This window comes from Taeniopygia guttata, chromosome 1 (assembly GCF_048771995.1).
Source record: "Taeniopygia guttata chromosome 1, bTaeGut7.mat, whole genome shotgun sequence".
Classification (NCBI taxonomy): Eukaryota; Metazoa; Chordata; class Aves; order Passeriformes; family Estrildidae; genus Taeniopygia; species Taeniopygia guttata.
In genome coordinates, this window is record NC_133024.1 from 34,687,707 (window position 1) to 34,705,443 (window position 17,737).

The following is a 17,737-nucleotide window of genomic DNA, read 5'->3' on the forward strand; positions in this document are numbered from 1 at the left end:
CGCCCTGATTGGCTGGTGCCCCACCCGCGCGGCTCGCCATTGGCTCGCCCGTCACCACAGAGGCCCCCGATTGGCTGGCACCGCCCTTCCTCACCGCTGACGGGCTCCTGCGGCCAAGTCCCGCTCTCGCACGCGCGTCCCGACTCGCCATTGGCCGCATCTCCCGTCCCGCCCCGCCGCTTCCTCCCGCCTTCCGGCGCTGCCCCGAGCGCTGATTGGTGCTCGGCGCGGCTCGCGCAGCCCCGCCTCCTGCCGGCCCGCCCCCGCCCCCCACGGCTCAGCTCCCTCACGGGCGCTGGGTTTGCCCCGCTGCACGGGCAGCGACGCGGCGCGGGGCGGTGACCGTAAATAAAGCCACATGAAGTTCCACCTCAGCATGAGGAAAAGCTTTTTTCACCTTGAGGGTGGCAGGCTGCCCTGGGAGGTTTGTGGAATCTCCCTCTCGGGAGACATTCCGAACCCACCTGGACGCGCTCCTGTGTCACCTGCTCACATGACCCCGCCTGGCTGCGGGGATTGGAATAGGTGATCTCCGAGGCCCTTCCAACGCTGACAATCCCGTGGTTCTGTGACTCGTTCGCCTCAGCAAGCGGCCCTGCCGCCCGTGTTCTCCCTTTCACCAGCTACCCCTCGCACCAGTGTGTCCGGGTCTGAGAAGCACAGAGCCAGGAGCCGCAGGAGAGAGCCAGGAGTAGCCAGAGCAAAGTAACAAAACCTGCCTTTCCTTGGTCCTTGGATTTGCCCAAAGGTATCTCTTGGAAGTGAAGTTGTTTGCAAGCATTTTCAGGTGCCCCACACTTCCTATTCCTTGGTAACTGGAGAACTGTCAGCGTTTGAAACCAGGCAAGGGGTGAATGCTTCATTAAAATACACTGCATGAAACACATCGTGTGGGATCTTGTTTAAAGTGCATCTTGTATATATATATATATACAGACATAAATATATTCTGCAAATATAGTAGAAAGATACTAAAAACATAAGCCTGATGCATTTCTGACAAGAACTGCTGCTTGTTGTTTTATATGGCTAAAAAATTTAGTTTGTGTGCCTACATTTGTATCCCACTTATGGAAAACAGAGAAGGAGGGAACAGGAAATGCAACGGCATCTTCTACTTGCCTGTTGAATTGCACGTTCATGTTTGTTCCTGTAAGCCTCACAACACTGTACTTTGAACACACCACTTCGCCTTTACAGTGTGTCACCAGAAGATACGAGAATAAAACTGAAGTTTCTGTTCCTGGCTGACCAAAGCTGAGATCACAAGACCTTTTCTCAGACTAAATGTTAGCCAGCTGTTTGAAGACACACTGTCTATGAAGAATGTTAATTATGTACCAGGAATCAAGCCACAATGTATACCGAGTTTATTTGGCAAAACCAGAAGACACTGTTCTGCTGCTAGGGGAAAAATGTGGGGGTGGGGAAATCTAGCTCCTCCTCCAAAGTCCGTGTTTGTGAGTTAGAATCTCATTCCTATTAATTACAGGAGCAAAACTAATAATAGAAACAAAGCAGCCTTGATGAGGATACCGTGTGGTCCAAGGCCACACTCAAAACCAGATTTGCCATTCACTAATCAGGAAAGGACGGAGCCTGCTGTGAGGCGAAGGAGTTTGCTGCCTCCAGAATGCAGAGCCTTCCTGAGACTGAGTACACTCAACGTGCCTGAGCAGATCTCATGTTTTAGTGTAATACTAGTTTGCCTTTTATAATTATGAAGTTTGCCTTTACCAGTCTTCACGTGAAGCCAGCCAGTGGCACCTCACCAGGTTGGTGCTGAGAAGAACCCGTGTGCCAGATGAGTCGTGGGAACACTTCATGCTCTAAGCGATTTCTGAAACAGCTCATTAAGAGTGGCACACAAATACGCATTGAGTCTATCATTGGGCTCTTTAATGAAAAAAGTTGATTATTATTATGGAATAGTTTATTATTTGTGTTATTTGTGTTGTTAATTACAGGAATTGTGTTGTACCAGCAGTGTGTGCAGAGTGAGGGTTTCTCTGTGCCTACAAAAGCACACTTCATACATGTGTTCTTGAACCTCCTATCAAATGCAGAGCACCTAGAAATTCCTCTGATGCAGCTGTACTCCACTGCTTCTTATCACAGTTGACATAGCTGTCAGATAAAGTTTGGATATTTGGGTCATTTGAGGGTTTTTAATAGATGCAGCTATGGGTTTTGCTGGCATAAAACCTGCTAAAAAGCCTCTAAACTAGACCCACATATAGCACACATGACTCGAGAATCACCAGCAATTGATAATTAAGGAAGTTTTGCTGGATAGCCATGAAATTATTGTAGTACATAGGAAAACATGTCAAGGTAAAACATCTTCTAAGAATTTATTACATTCTGAAATATTTATAGTTGAAAATAGTCATGCTTGTGTTTATGTGTTTATGTGTTTATGTTATGAGATTAATTTTCTTAGGAAGTTTTATAAAATTCCTTTAAACTATTTTATAGCTATACAAGCATCGGGGGGGGGGGGGGGAGGGGGGGGTTTGAGGGAGGAAGGCTCTCTAGGCATCCAGAAATGTTCTTGCTGTTTTTCATTCTAGAAAAGCTAAAAAAAAAAAAAAAAAAAAAAAATAGAACAAAAAAAAAAAAAAAACCCAAAAAGACCCCAAAAAAACCCAACTAATTGAAAATGCATCCTTTTAAACATGTCTGGAAGTGGAAAACACCGACACAAAAGAAACAAACACAGTGTCGATTTTTAAATATTGGTTTAATGAGATGCAAATTACCCCTCCGTGTATGAGCTGAAGTCCTTTGTTCTCCAGCCGAGATTCTCTTAAGGAAGCAGGCTGTGCTTCTCCTGCTTCTCGGTGGGCTTCCCAGAGGGTGGGGGTGCAAAGCTTTGTACTCTCCTCAAGCTTCCAAAGCAGCTCTGCTGTCTCTAGCCTCACACTCGCCAGCAGCTGATTTCTGGAACAGCCTTGACTAGAAAGTTTGCCGATGTAGCTGCAGCAGAAGACCTGGTAAACCCTCCTAGGGACAGGATCCAATTTAAATCGCTTTAATAATTATCTCTTGCTTATACCAGAACTGCAAAGGGTGTTTTGCTGTTGAAACCACACCTGTGGGTTTTTGCTGGCAAAGCTATATTGATTGGTAAGTGTTGTTACATCCTGCTATTGCTAAATCAGCAAAACTTTTAAATATAAACCAAATCCCTGTCATCTGCCAGCCAGATTACTCCTTGCCCAGGTTACATAGGTGTCAGGCAGCTTCCCTCACTTTTATTCACCTTTAGAGGTGTACCTTGGTGACCTCTGTCTGAATAACCACAAGCTTTTTCTAACTGGATTATCTCCTGTTTAGAGCTAAGCACCTGGGTTGTTCTGAAGGTGGAGAGCCTAGTTTTGTTCAGTAGGTCAAAATATAGGAAATGCTGGAATTACAGATCTATGGAAGCACAAAAAATTGCAGCTTACTTTTCTGGTGAATACACCTGAGTTGGAGATGCATGATGAAGGAACCACCTACTAACTTTTCTTTACTTTCAAAATTCTGGGTATTGTAACTTTTCTAATATGTTAGCTTCAGGAAGTCTATATTTAGTAAAAGATCATTTGCTAGGTTGATACTTAGGAAAAATTCAAATACAGACATAGTGAAAAACATGTTTAGTATGTCTAGACAATTGTACCAACCTGTATTGCCTTTCAAAGTTCTGTAAGATAGTCCTGGCAGCTTGTAATTTCTGCAAGATTTTCAGTGTGATGGGTTCATCTTTACAGGAAGGCAGACAGACGTCAAACAGCAATGAGCCAAGATCAAAGACTAAGGATAGATAGGAAAGAAACTTGAATCTACATATTCCTGTCTTTGTCAATCTCTACTAAATACCATGGCAATTAAAAGATCTCTGAAATATTCAGGACACTATTATCAAACTAAGTATTTGGTATGTGGACATAGTGCCCAAAGATGTGACAGTAAGTCTTGTGAAGCACATCCTTATTTACAGGGTCTTTAACTATGTGGGCTACCACTAAAAGCCTGCCGACCGCACCTATTTTCCTTGTTTTCCTGTTGTTAAAGGCTTGCTGCCTCCCCAGGAAGGTTTCTGTAATCTTTGGAAACCCCATGTTGTCACAGCTAGATTGTTACTGGTACCCAAGTTGACATGCCACTAGCTCACCTTCTGAAATGACGTCTTCGTGGGTCTTGGGAGACTGGAGGACTCAAAACCCAGATATATTTTACTCTGGCTCATCTGTGTCATCTTCAGCTACCCAGAGAGATATTTATTACCATTCTGGGTTAGCTGGGTGACATTTTGCTGGGCAAGGTTCTGGGTTGCTACAGAAACTGTCTCTGCAGATCCATTCAATCAAGCAAGGCTCTAGTGACAAGACTCATGCTTTCAGCAAGAACATAAATAATTCACATTTTTGCTGGCCAACTCTCAGTGCCTTCCCTACAAACAGGCTGGCAGCTCCAAGGAAAGAAGTTGCAATTAGCTGGAACTAATTTCTAGAGATTTAAAAGCATGTTTACTAAGGTAGACTATATTTTGGAAACATTTTGCTTTAGGGACTAATGTCTTTTTTTTTTTTTTTTTTTTTTTTTTTTTTTAAGAAGAGCAACTCCAGCATATTTGTTTGTCGACTATTTTTCAAAAAGATAATGAGAAAGACTCCTGGTTTAACTAAGCCTGCTCCTATCACATGGCATCACACTCCCTGATCCATCCCTCGTGCAGTACAGCCACCAATGAGGCTTCTGGCTTTCTCACAGATAGAGCACGCAGTCACATAACACCATGGAATTAACATGGGAAGGATTCCCTGGTGTTTTGATCTGCCTGGCTCCCTCTCTGCCACGAGCAGCCATTCACACAGACAGCACTGGGTACCTACAGCAGTGAGGGACTCATGATGCTAAGGCTCTGTTTACGCTGGGCACTGCAAGTGCTCATCAAAACTTGGCATTACGCTGGAGAACTGAAATGCTGTTTCTACACACCAATTCAAGAGGATTCCCTCTGCACAAGTTGTAAACCCTTGTACCTCCAACTTCTTCCATCTATGCAAACTATCTGTCTGGTGTTTAATCCATCCCCTTCTCAGCCGCACTTCTGCTGTTCAGTTCTGAGAGTTCAACTCTTCCTCCTCCTACAACAACATGCCCTTTTACAACTATTTTCAATGAATGTCAACCAATACAGGATAAATGTTTAGGAGTATGGGATAAATATCACTGAATATTGGATAGATAGAGTCTACAGCAGTGTTTGGATGAGCCAGTCTCCTTCATCTTTAGCAAGAAGATTTGCCCAAGAATGTTGTGAGCAAATTCCATGTAGTTAAACAGTATTTGGATTGTTTTAGTGTTTAATGTGGCTGCAGCTAGCCCAGCCTCTGCTCAAGTCATGGACTATTTTATTTTTTTGTGTGTTACAGTGTGGTCTGGTATAAAGTCCTTTAACACTAAAGTGTATGCTGGTTTTGGCAGGAATATAGTTGATTTTTCTCACAGTGGCTGGTATGGGGCTGTGTTTTGGATTTGTGCTGGAAACAGTGCTAGTAACACAGGGTTGGTTTTGTTATCTCTTTAGTGGCAGTCACACAGAGCCAAGGTCTTTTCTGCTCCTCGCCCCACCAGCAAGGGGGCTGGGAGTGCATGGAGATGTGACACAGTCAGGACAGCTGACCCCAACTGACCCAAGGGATATTCCAGGTCATAAGGTGTCATGCTCAGCATATGGAGCTGGGAGCAGAAGGAATGAAATGGGGATGTTTGGAGGGATGACATTTGTCTTCCCAAGGCACTATTACCTGTGATGGAGCCCTGCTGTCTTGGGGATGGTTGAACACCTGCCTGCCCACGGAAGTGGGGAATGAATTCCTAGTTTTGCTTTGCTTGTGTGCACAGCTTTTACTTCACCCGCTAAACTGTCTGTATGCTGACCCACAAGATTTCTCGCTTTAACCCTTGTGATTTTCTCTCCCCCTTCCCACGGGTGCAGGAGCGTGAGTGAGGGGCTGCACACGGCTTAGTTGCCATCCAGGGTCAAACCACAACAATGTCACGTGTCTTTAGTGGTCACCTGCATCTGCTGGAGGTTGTAGGTGCCAGATCATTGTGTTGGAAGCTGCCACATGAATTACAGCCCCTCCTGCCTCCCCCGTTCTTCTCATCACAGCTGTTTCTGCCTGTGTGATATTCTTGCGGGGGGCTGAGGCTTCTGGGCACTGCACCAGCTTAATAAATGTATGAAGTTGGTATGGGAGAATGCATCTGATTTTTCTAGGTCCCTTTTTAGAAATATTCCTAGTCTGCCAGCTCTGTGGAATGAGGAGACTGGAAAGCTATAGACTTGTGGTTTTGATTTCAACTCCAAACAGCAACAGCACACAGAGCCACATGAGGGAAAAGACATCATCCAGTCATATTCATGCAACTGATACTTCTTGCAAAGTATGGCAGGTGATGGAAGGTGTGTTGTGTTTCTTTTTACTTCACAGATCCTGTTGGGAAAACCAGCTGCTCACCAGCTCCTACTCTGCATGTGTGTCTGATTGGTCATGCCTTAGTGTCTGACTTTATGCTGGTCCCCATTAAGTTGCAGTCCTGAAAATGTTGCTCTGGTGGTCAGGTTTGTTTTGAAATTGAATCCCATCCTTCATTATAAATGTGGCCTTCCCAGTTTTGCACTATCAGCAAACTTCAGATGTGTATTTTTTATTCCATCATCTGCATTGTTAGTGAAACATTGAAAAAACTTGGATAGAGCCATGTAGCCACCTTTCTGTGCTGAGAATATATGAAACCAAATTTGTACTGGGCCTGTACAGGTTTCAGTTAGTTTGTTTATGAACATCCACAATGACAAAAATCTCACGGAAGTCCACATATCTGATGATATCTACAACTTCTTGCTTATTTATGATTCTTGTTAGTCTTATCATAGAAAGAAATTGGATAGCAATTTCTACTAGATATAATTTATACCTGATGAATCCATTGTAGTTGCTACTCCTCTCTTTGTTATTTTCCAGATGCTTACAAGTTACTGTTTATGTACTCCAAATTGAAGGACTGGAAGTGGCTGGTCTTTAATTGGCTAGTTCCAAAGACCAAAGCCATCAGATCCTACTTCTTATTGATGGTATTGAGTTACACACTTTACAGTAACCCACTAGAAATGCTGGAATTGATTTATATAATGAATTTACAGCCTGCACCACTGCGTGCTCACAGTGAGCGAGGACTTGACTAACTGAGTAGTATCTGATCTTTGCACTAACACTGTGAAAATCAATTGGGAATAAAAAAAGACAGTGTAAACATCAAGCTCTGAAGAGAAAGAGCTATTCCCTTATGTCTTTATGGAAGCAGATCTGAGATGAATGCCTGCAGGTGTGCATCACTCTGGCTCTGAGAGTGAATCACTGATAAATATGTTCTGAGAACAGTTACACAACCAGTTTTGCACCTCCTTAGAAGTTGTAGCTGCTTTGCTTATGGGACTGTTATGTGAAGCAAAAGCCCTGCTCAAGTGGACATTTTCAGTGCTTTTTTTCCTCTCCAAAAATCTGTTTACCCATGCAAGGTTTGCTTTTGGTTTGAAAATATTTTTCAGATAAATTGATATTGTCAATTACTGAGGTCTTTGTTATCTCTTGTAAAAAAAAAAAAAAAAAAAAAAGAAAAAAAAAAGAAATTGAAATGTTGGCAAAGATTTGCAAGACATTTTTTAAAATGTATATTTGTAGGGTTTTTGTTTGGCTGGTGTTTTCTAATTAAAACCAAAGCTCCCATTTCTCTTGTAACAAAAGAACCCTGTCCATCAGAAAATGCTCAGCTTTGCAGTGAGGTGCAAAGTAGTTTCCCCAAAATCAATAGATAAGGTAGATGGTGTCTTTCTTTTTAGCTCTTCGTTTAGATTAGAAGGAAGCACCTTCTAATTGAACTGAATTTTATACTGCTCCTCGGGACATTTTTCTGGGAAGAACTGTTGTGATTCTAGGCTAAAAAATTTCCCATTTGCCTGAAGGTGTCCATTTTTGGGGTCCAGCTTACATTACTAGCACAACAAAACTTTATATAGTGGTGAAAAATCTTTTTTTTTTTTTGTGCATTATATTGCAGAAAGTTTCCAGCATTTCTCTTGAGAAGAGCAAATCTGGTCTTGGGATGGTGCTTTAACTCTTAACACAGCTGTGGTTCCAGCAACATTAACATCCACGAGTAGGAGTAGGACACATTCACAGGCAGGAGTAGGGTGTAGCGTTCCAGGAACATTAACACCCACTGAGTAGGAGACAAAGCCGGCACCCTCCCTCTCTTTTCCCACTCCCATGCGGGGTGGCTTGTAACGTTATGCATCTCCCTACTAACACATCTCTTCCCTCTCTAATTTTCAGCCCGGACAAAAAAAACCCCATGCATGGATCAGAAAACAAATTATTCTTGCAGTGCCCTCAAGCTCCTGTGTTCATTAAAATACAATTGTTGCTAGCTCAACTGCAGAAACTTCTTAGAACCTCTCAGCCCTTCACCCACCCTGGACAGACCCTGAAAAATACCAAACCTCGGGGCTGGACTCTGCTAGCGGGATAACCACATAGAGGGTGGGGAGACTGCAGCATTATCAGCATTTTATCTCTTGTTATCCAGAAAAGGCCCTCCCCTGGTTCTTCAAACAGGATTTTCCTGTTACTGTGTGTGGGCTGGAAGGTTTGACTACATTCTGACTCTTCCTTTGCTAGGCCTGCAATTGTCTCCCAGAAATTTTTATAGAAACCTTTATGCAAGGAGGCATAAACCTGCTTGGGAGAGTAGTCTCAGTGCTTGGCAAACCCAATCCTTCTAGCTGTCATCATCACCATACAGCCATGCAAGCAACCAGCCCCCTCAACCCTTTACAGTAAGGAACAGTTTTTGACTTAAGCCTATTTTGTATCTTGTAAGAAGATTAAAAGAATTAAAGAGAAACCTGTTCAGTCCATTTAATATTAAGCATATGACACATAGCTTCATCTTGTACGGGGTCAGAATAAACAGAAGGACATAATGATTATACACATTTTATGCTGCTCTTGAGGACCTCTAAGCTGGAATACCCTGCCTGCATCCATCTCCAGAGGATTCCCCAGAGCTTTGTAGTTGCATACAGATGCCAGCAGCTACAGTTCTTGGAAAAACCATCCTGAGTAAGTAGAATAATCAATTCGGTATACAAAAAGCAAAGCTCCCTTGGCTGTGCTGCAAAGGTTTTGAGGTGGAAAGTGGCTGGCAGTGGGTGGGATGGGGCTAAAGTCACAGCATCCCTGCAGACCCTGCCCAAGGTCCACATGAATCAGCACTTCTTTCATCAAAGGTGTGAGTAGACCCTACTCATCAATCACATCAGTGCAATGGTGGCACATTGGTTGGGGGACATGGAAAGGACAGAAATTATGGCCTTGGAGGAAGGGCCTTGCAGCAGATCTGTGCCTGTCAGCCCATTCCCCAGGACTGCAAGACAAAGTGACATGAGCACGATGACTTCTTGCCATACCGGCCATGCCTAAAGCCCTTGCCTGTCCCTCAGTAAATGCCAAACTAAGTGCAGCCATTTTGAGAACTCTGTACAGTAAAACAATTCACTGGTGACCTAAATGGAATAATTACAGAAGTATTTAAAATGTATTTCTTCACAATCATCACAAAAGTCCTAGGCTAATTCCCAACTGCTTTTACAAACTGTTTGCCTGAGTTGCTAGCAGGAAAAAAGCTCCAGCTACAGTTTACTCCTATACCTAGCATGGTATAGAAACATACACCTGTGTAACATCCCTATTTATTTACAGCACTGTGTTTGTTCAAAATGCACATACAGTAAATATTGTCAATCATAAACAATCAGTAATGAACTAACTTACTGTTGTCTTTGTACTGGGAGCAGCAGGTATATTGGGACATACCATGAGAATCAGCATTTGGAGATGTGCCAGGTGTGACAGAATTGGGTTTCTGGCCTCGTCACAGCCAGTTATTGCTTGGGTGTCTTAGTGTATTTTTAAACATATGTAGACAAAGGTAAAAGTTATGTTTCTGTGTCTAGTTTACCACTTCAGTGCTGTGAAAGGAGGCAGTCTAGCCCTATAATAAAACTAACCCACAATAATCCAGATACGTACTTACCCCACATTTTATATGACTAGGCTGCAATTTCAGTAAAGTCAATAAATCTGCAGATTTGAATTATCCAGTCACTAAGTAAATACAGCAAATAAACAGAATATATACCTACTGATGAGCTAATGATTTATAGCAGAACTCATTAGCAAGCAGACACATTAGTAGGTTGCTCAAATAAAATCTTCTTAGATTTTCTCTATCTCCATTTTCTTTCCGATAGCAGAAATTCTGGCTTCTCCTTTTGCCCTTTCCCCCTTGCTGCTTCCATCAGGAAGTATAAAGGTACCTATTTGTTTCACTCACACTATGTGAAACACTGCAAAGTGTACACACCAGCTCATAAATAAATAGAGAAGCTGCAAATATGCTTTGTTCAAGCTCTGCATCTGTTGTAAAGGGCCCCACAGTGCAAAGTGTGCAAAGGCACAAGCATATAGAAGGGCAAAATTCAGACTCATTGATACAGGCCAACAGGGTAGCTCTGCTGAGATCTTTTATGAGTTCTTCTCTTTTGCCTTGCCCTTTTATTGCTCTTTACCTCTGTACTCACCTTTTGTACGTGCAAATGCTCAGAAGAACAACTTGATGCTTCCAGGCCAAAGTTTAGCAATGAGTTTACATTCAAATCTTTGTGTTTGGCAATTGGCTCTTGTCATGTACAAGTGCAAATCTACTAAGTGCAAATCTACTAAGCACAGGGTAAAGGAACAGCATCTCCAGCAATGAACTAAGAAATTTATATTATAATCCTGCAAGACACCTTAAAGCAGGCATTTCCTCATTTTGGAGGTAATAAACATTTATAATTATATTAGCACTTTGGTGAAATCAGCAGATCTTTGAGGCAGACCTACCTCCAGTTTTCCCTTGAAACATACATCCCCAAACACAAAACTCTTAACTTCAGAAATCAGATTTTGTTAAACATAAAGGAATACCTTTTACAAAACCCCAGCAACAACAACAGAGAACTCTTCAAGTTAGGCAGAACAGAAACAGAAAGTTTCTAAATTAACCCCTTGTTAGTTTAGGTTCTTTCTTCCAAACACTTTTCTCTGTCCATCCTATCCTTAAAGTGGTTCACTCAACTGATCATGCTTAACAGCTCCAAAGAAAAGCATCTTGTCCGCTTTCCAGGGTTCCAACCACAGCTTCAGCATCTAAGACACAGGCACCATCTTCCCTGGTGCCAAAGCAACAGCCTGTATGTTTAGTTAACACCACGTTCCAGGGAACACAATAGATAGTGAACACAAGAGAGCAGGTACTCCCCTGCAAGCTGCAGAAGGAGACCTAAGGCTGCTGTGCCCTGTGGCAGTACAGTTAGATGCCCTGTAACTGCCTGCTTTGTCCTGTTCCAAACCAGCTGTGTGTCCAAGTAGGTGTTCATTACAGGTGAAGACATCTGGCAATTTTGTGCCTTGTGTTGACTTATGTGAGTAAATGAGGGCATGTTAGTACATGCACTAACATGCTGTTTATATAGAGTATAAACATCCATGTTTATATTCTATATAAACAGCTACATTGTCACTATGGCAAGATAGCAATCTCTTGTGGTCACTTTATTGGGGATGTAAAACCTGTGTAATGGAAGGCACGTAGGTAGTCACTGTGGAGATGGGTGCAAAAGGCTGGTGATTTTACCCCAGAGCTGTATGCCCTCACAGACTGTGACCCAGCTTGTGAGTTGATGAAGTAAACAGATACCAAGTCCCATGTATGCACGAATCTGAAAAAGCACATTTACCTAGTTTATTAAAAATTCAGGAGACTGATGACAAACAAAGCAATTATCTATATTTTAGATGATTTAGGCTGTGTTTTCAGTGAAGTCAATAAATTAGCAGATCCAAATTATCTAGTCACCAAGTTACCATAGCGGATAACCAGGTCACATAATGAAAAAAGTAAGTTTTTTTTTTTAGCTTATCTTGGAACATAATGGAAGTCTAGTTTTCTTTTAACCAGAAAAAAACCAGCTACTATTTAGCTATTATTTCATTGACAGAGTTAACACATCACTGGAGGATCCTGTCCTTACTGGACATAGGTGTCTGTGGAATATTAAGGGTATATTTTGGTCTTTGGCCAGTTAAATAATCCAAGCAGACAAGAACTGTATCTGAGCTCAGTTCAACAAGTGTAGTTATACAAATGCTTGCAACACATCCTTAAATCTCCCTGCTTGTACATGCTAGCAGTTTCACATTGTTTTTGGCATCTCTATGCAGTTACAGAGTATTTTGAAGATTTAACATGCAGGGAGATGATGGCTGAATCATCTCCAACAGCAGTTTTCACACAGCACTGGCTTTTTCACTGAGGAGAACATATCAGTAGCAGTGTTTTCCTTTTTCAGCAACTTTAAGAGATGCAGTTCACCCTCTTCCTCTCTGGCCATGGCTTAATGACACAATAAATCCAACATTAGGGCCCTTGGCATTGGACCAGATATACCATAACCTGCTACCCAAGGTGCAGATCCAGCTTTCACTCACACTGTCAGTTAAAATTTCTCTAAAATTTTGCTCATTTCTTACTGACACACTTAATGTGACTAAAATTACTTCTCTCTCTGTGCCATAGTCAGTTCATGACAGATTAGGTATCAGCTACCAACTGTTAAAAAACTCATATGAACTCCGTATGTTGCATCTGTATATCTTAATTCAATGGCAAGGTGGTCATGTGCCCACACTGAACTGGAACCAAACCTATATGCTTGGAGATCCATCACTGCACACATCCAGTAAACATCATGAAAAGAGCCTCACACATGCACTGCACACACTAACATTAAGACATGCTTTCACTGAGAAGAAGTTAAAACATGAATGGTTCAAGCAGCTGTTTAATTTCTTAGGATCTCTCTCCTTACTCTGGGGTTTTATCAAATTTGGTGCTCCTACATAAGGGTGCAAGGCAGTGTGGAAGGGTCATGGTTGAGAAAACAGCCTTGGCTCCTGGTTCAAACTGCAAATGCAGGACCTCCATCACTATCAATTTTGTTTCACAAAAATAATTAAAATTTAAAAAATGCAGTATGTCCTTACATTCCTTCTTTTCTTGTCAATCACTGTCATGCTCTCAGCATTTTTAAAGCACTCCAGATTCTTACTGTGGAGGAACAGAACAGGTAATAAGAGCTCACAGTTCAACTTCTTAGCTTTTGGCCTAAAAAACACAAGGCTGTTTGGCATTTTTTAAGAGGACATTCCACTCATAGCTAAAAAGTTTTCTTGTACCAGTTGTCAAGGGGATTTTAAAAAGCTTCACATGTTCTTTATGTGTGAGTAAATATTGAGGCTTGGGAAGACATGGTGTGCTGTTGGTTTTGGTTGTAGTGTCTCAGGGAAGGGTGAGAAGAATGGAGAGAGAAATGGCATAATTTCTGTTTTAGTTCTTGAACTCCTGGCTACTTTTGTTTAGTTACATTTCTGGAAGATAGAACTGCTCTGGGCACTGCCTCACATTTTCTGCTGCTTGAAGTTTGATCTTTCAGTATTAAAAAATGGCAGTTTGCAACCACCCAAGTTTTGCACTGTTGATTTCTCTCAGGAGATAGACATGTCTGCCCCACATCAGCCATGACCAGGCAGCAGAGTGATACTTTTCTGTACTGTTGTTCCGATATGTACTTCTTTCCTTTGTCATAGAAGCTGCAGCATGTCAGTAAAAAAACAGACCCTGTAATTACTGCGAAGACTCCTAATCAGAGTTTCAGCTTGCATTAATGCTTGCCTTAGCTCAACTCAATAGCATGACTGGAGCTGCAATAGCATGTACAAGGCTGTTCTTTAGTAAATCTCTTTCCCTCTGCTTCTCACAAGATGAAGCATCCCCGTGGAATTGCTGCAAGGCAGTGACAAGATACATGCAGGAAAGAGTTGAGCTTGTTTTGCTGATAGGAAACTGCTTTTTGAAAGAGAAGCAGACCCTCCTCTGAGCATGCATTCTCTTCAAACATGTCACAACTTCCCTGTTTCTAAAGTCTGTCCTGTCAATTCCTTCCTTGTTGATTTTGGCAGACAGCTCAGACAAATCAATTAACTGGTGACAAATCTCTGCTTTAAGAAAGATCCCACTGGAAAACCAAGAATAACCATTAAAAATGTTCCACAAGAAAAAGCCTCATGTTGCATCTGTATTTAACTCATCAAAGACTTTGAAAAATTCTGTGCCTTGATGAAGCAACTGTCAGTTGTCAATGTCTAAAAGCATTGCATTTCAAACCTGGAAAACTGTTGGTTCTTTTACCCCACTGATGTAATTTGGTTTGTTCCACCTCCTTTCTTCCTTCTTTATAGGATAGCAGCTAAAATGAGCTGCTTCTAGGAAGGCACGGTGGCTTTAAACTGGCATATACATTATGCTTGAGTTCACACTGGGTCCAGCGATGGGCAGGATCAATAAGCAACTGTCTTAGGTTGCAATGCAAGATGTAACCGCAAGTATGTATTCTGTTACCATCTGTTAAAAGCAGGTGGGGCAGTTATTTTCTGTTAATGGGCCAGCTGTTAAAAACAGGTGGTTTAACCTTTTCCCACTGGATGCCCAGAGGAAGACCAGACCTGTCTGCACCATCACTGGACCTTCAGAGAACCGTGCCCTTCTACAGATGTGCTTCAACAAAACCACATTTATCACTCCAGGGGACTGCAGCCACCGTTTAATCTGACTGCTACCAACACCCTGACCAACAGGGTATCAGGTTCTATTCTGGTTTTTTTGGTACTAGTGCATTTTTATTTTAATTTTCTAGTAAAGAACTGCTATTGCTATTCCCATATTTTTGCCTGAGAGCCCCTTAATTTCAAAAATATAATAATTACGAGAGAAGGGGTTTACATTTTTCATTTCAAGAGAGGCTCCTGCCTTCCTTAGCAGACACCTGCCATTTCAAACCAAGACCATGACTTATGATGCTGTCCCAGAGATAAACAGAAACGTCTCTCTGGCAGAAACAAATTAACAACAACAACAATATCATTCTGCAATCTCCAGCTATTTGGCAGCACCCAGCAGTCTGCACAGCCACTGGAAATGCAGCTCTACAGCCAAGATGTTATGTCAAAGCTAAACTAAATTTAACCACTATAAGTTAGTGCCATCCAACCTGCTCTACCTAAGCCTTTGGTATATTCTGTAGGGAAAGGATAAAATACCCAATGAAATACCTCACAAAAGATTTTGTGTTGTTTGCAGGCATCTGCTCTATTTCATTGCTTGAAGGATCAGATGACATATTGCTGAGATTTCACTGGCATTAGGGCCTCTCTCCAAAAGGCAGTGAAATATAATCTTGTGGAGGATTACAGTATATGCTTTCCATCTGAATCCAGAACCTTGTAGACCCCGGACTCATTATGCTGTGGGAGGACAGTTAGGTACATCAGTAAATAAAATTAATTAATCCCCCCAATCAAGAATTCATTAATTTAAACCTAACTATACACAGGTAATTTTTCAGTAAGTTACTATAATTCAAATCAGCAGTGATGTGAATCAAATATTTTCTCTAGAAAAGAGCAGTAATTCATCCAAACTTATGGTAAAACTGGTAAAACTGGGACCAGTTCAAGTGAAAACACTTGTCCAGTATCATTAATCCAAATCCCAGGGGACAGGTTGCAAACAACAAAGAGCTTGTACAGGCAAGGCTCAAGGGTTAGAGATGACTCAATACTTCACTGCATCATTGCAAACAGGAAGAGGCTATTTCATAAGTCATGGGTCATTTCCATAACTTGAAAGCCTGTCTGTATACAAACAGGTCATTACAGCAAGGAATCACACACAGGATTTTCCATCTTAACCTCAAGCAGAGCACAAATGCTGGGCAGACTTACATCCTGCAGAAAGCTCTGTATAATCTGGTGTAGACTGGAAACTTCCAGAAGAACCACAGTGCATGCTGGTGTCATGAATACACCCTTTTGTCTGCAATAATCTTGTCTTCTCCTCCTGATCCTTTTCTTGTAATCCCTTAATCATTGTTGTGGCATGTCTCTATGTTTACATACATCAAACACCTCTTGCACTATGGACATGGTTTTGGAAACAAGTTCAAAAGGCTTGATATTTGCCGATCAGGCAGGGAGGAGGAAGTGAATCCTATTCATATTTGGTATTGCCTGTCTTCTGTGGAAGAGAAAGCCAGAGGTCATTTGCTGTATCTGCTGTTTGCAGCCTTTGTGAAGATGCCTCTTCAATTTTTTGCTTGACTTGGTCCCTAAGTTACTCTAGTTCTGCAAACAGTGACAAATCTTACCTACTATAGTAAATACTACGGCTGCATCTGTGCTATACTTTTGCAATTATTCAAAACTGCTGGTACTCAGGTGTTTCGAGCTTTTTAATTGAAGAACTTTAGACAGGAATTCCATTTTGAAAATAATTTGAGTTCTAAATAAACTGAAATCAAGAAACGTTTTAAAGAACATTTCAATTCTTTCAAATTCAAGAAATTTTAGTTCAAACCTTTTAAAGCTACTTACACATATGTAAGAAAATTCTGAACAGAGCATCTAATTCAGAATATAAATCACTATATATTAGAATATGAAACATTTTCCATCATCGTTTACGACTACATTTTGTAAAGCTTCTCAACAGGTCTTTAGTTTAACAACAGCCTGAACTACTTATTCACACACACATGGTTCCATGTGAAATTCCACTGATTTCAAAAAAGTTAACGACTGTCTACTAATTACACAACTTTAACTGTTTCTATTTAGTCCCTTAGATGTGAAATCAGATCTATAAAATCTACTAAGTGTGTGCAGGCTTTCAAAGATGAAGCAGAGTATTACCCAATGTTAGCAGCAGCAGCCTGCAGGCACAGTGGCTGAGCTTGTATCTCAGCTAGATGTGGAGGTCAGATATCTTAACTTTGAGCTACTTTAACCTCTGCTTCCTCTGTGGTCAACAAACAAACATCTCAAGAGACAAATTAGTCTCCTTGTAGCACAGACACAAGAATCGAACCCATTCCTACATAAGCTACTCACATAATTAACCATCTAGTCATTAACTGTCACGCATAGTGGGATTCCACGTGAGAACAATTATACACACACAAGTGCTGTTTGGGCTCAGGCTCCTGCTAGCTCGTATTCTTGAAACTGAGATCTTGAATTAGGGTAAGAAGTGCTGAAATCAATCTTGGGATGTGTGCAGTGCTCTCCACAGAGTGCAAGGAAAGCCCAAGCACACACTGGGCACCTTAGGTATCTGAAGTTTAGGGAAATTCCATTCACTACTAGTATCTTTTATGTTTCAATCCCTAATAAATGCTAGAGCATTGACAACCTATGCAATTATTTATTTCAGATACCTTGATCCTGGGCAGTAATAGTTCCCAGTCAAAACCAACATTATTTCAAACCTGTCTTCCTAAACTTAATTATATGTGGTTATTCTTATCTGGAACAATAATGCCAGAGGAGAAAAATCCCAAAACAAATCAGGGAGGGAAAGCTGAAACAAAAATCTTTTCTAGATACTTCTTTCTTGTAATAACTAACTAAAGATGAAGTATTAGGCACTAAAGGAAGCACTGAGGCCGTTACACTCAATA

The 17,737-nt window shown here is 41.6% G+C and overlaps 2 long non-coding RNA genes across 2 annotated transcripts; one reads left to right on the top strand and one right to left on the bottom strand.

The window, feature by feature from the left end:
- Positions 1-101: 101 nt before the first annotated feature.
- Positions 102-5,458, top strand: LOC140683700 (uncharacterized). The gene is made up of 2 exons (XR_012055034.1): positions 102-748; positions 4,603-5,458. It is a non-coding gene; the product is annotated as an uncharacterized lncRNA (long non-coding RNA).
- Positions 2,725-4,608, bottom strand: LOC140683699 (uncharacterized). Its single transcript, XR_012055033.1, has 2 exons — positions 3,672-4,608; positions 2,725-3,006 (listed from the first exon to the last, which is right to left on the bottom strand). It is a non-coding gene; the product is annotated as an uncharacterized lncRNA (long non-coding RNA).
- Positions 5,459-17,737: the final 12,279 nt, after the last annotated feature.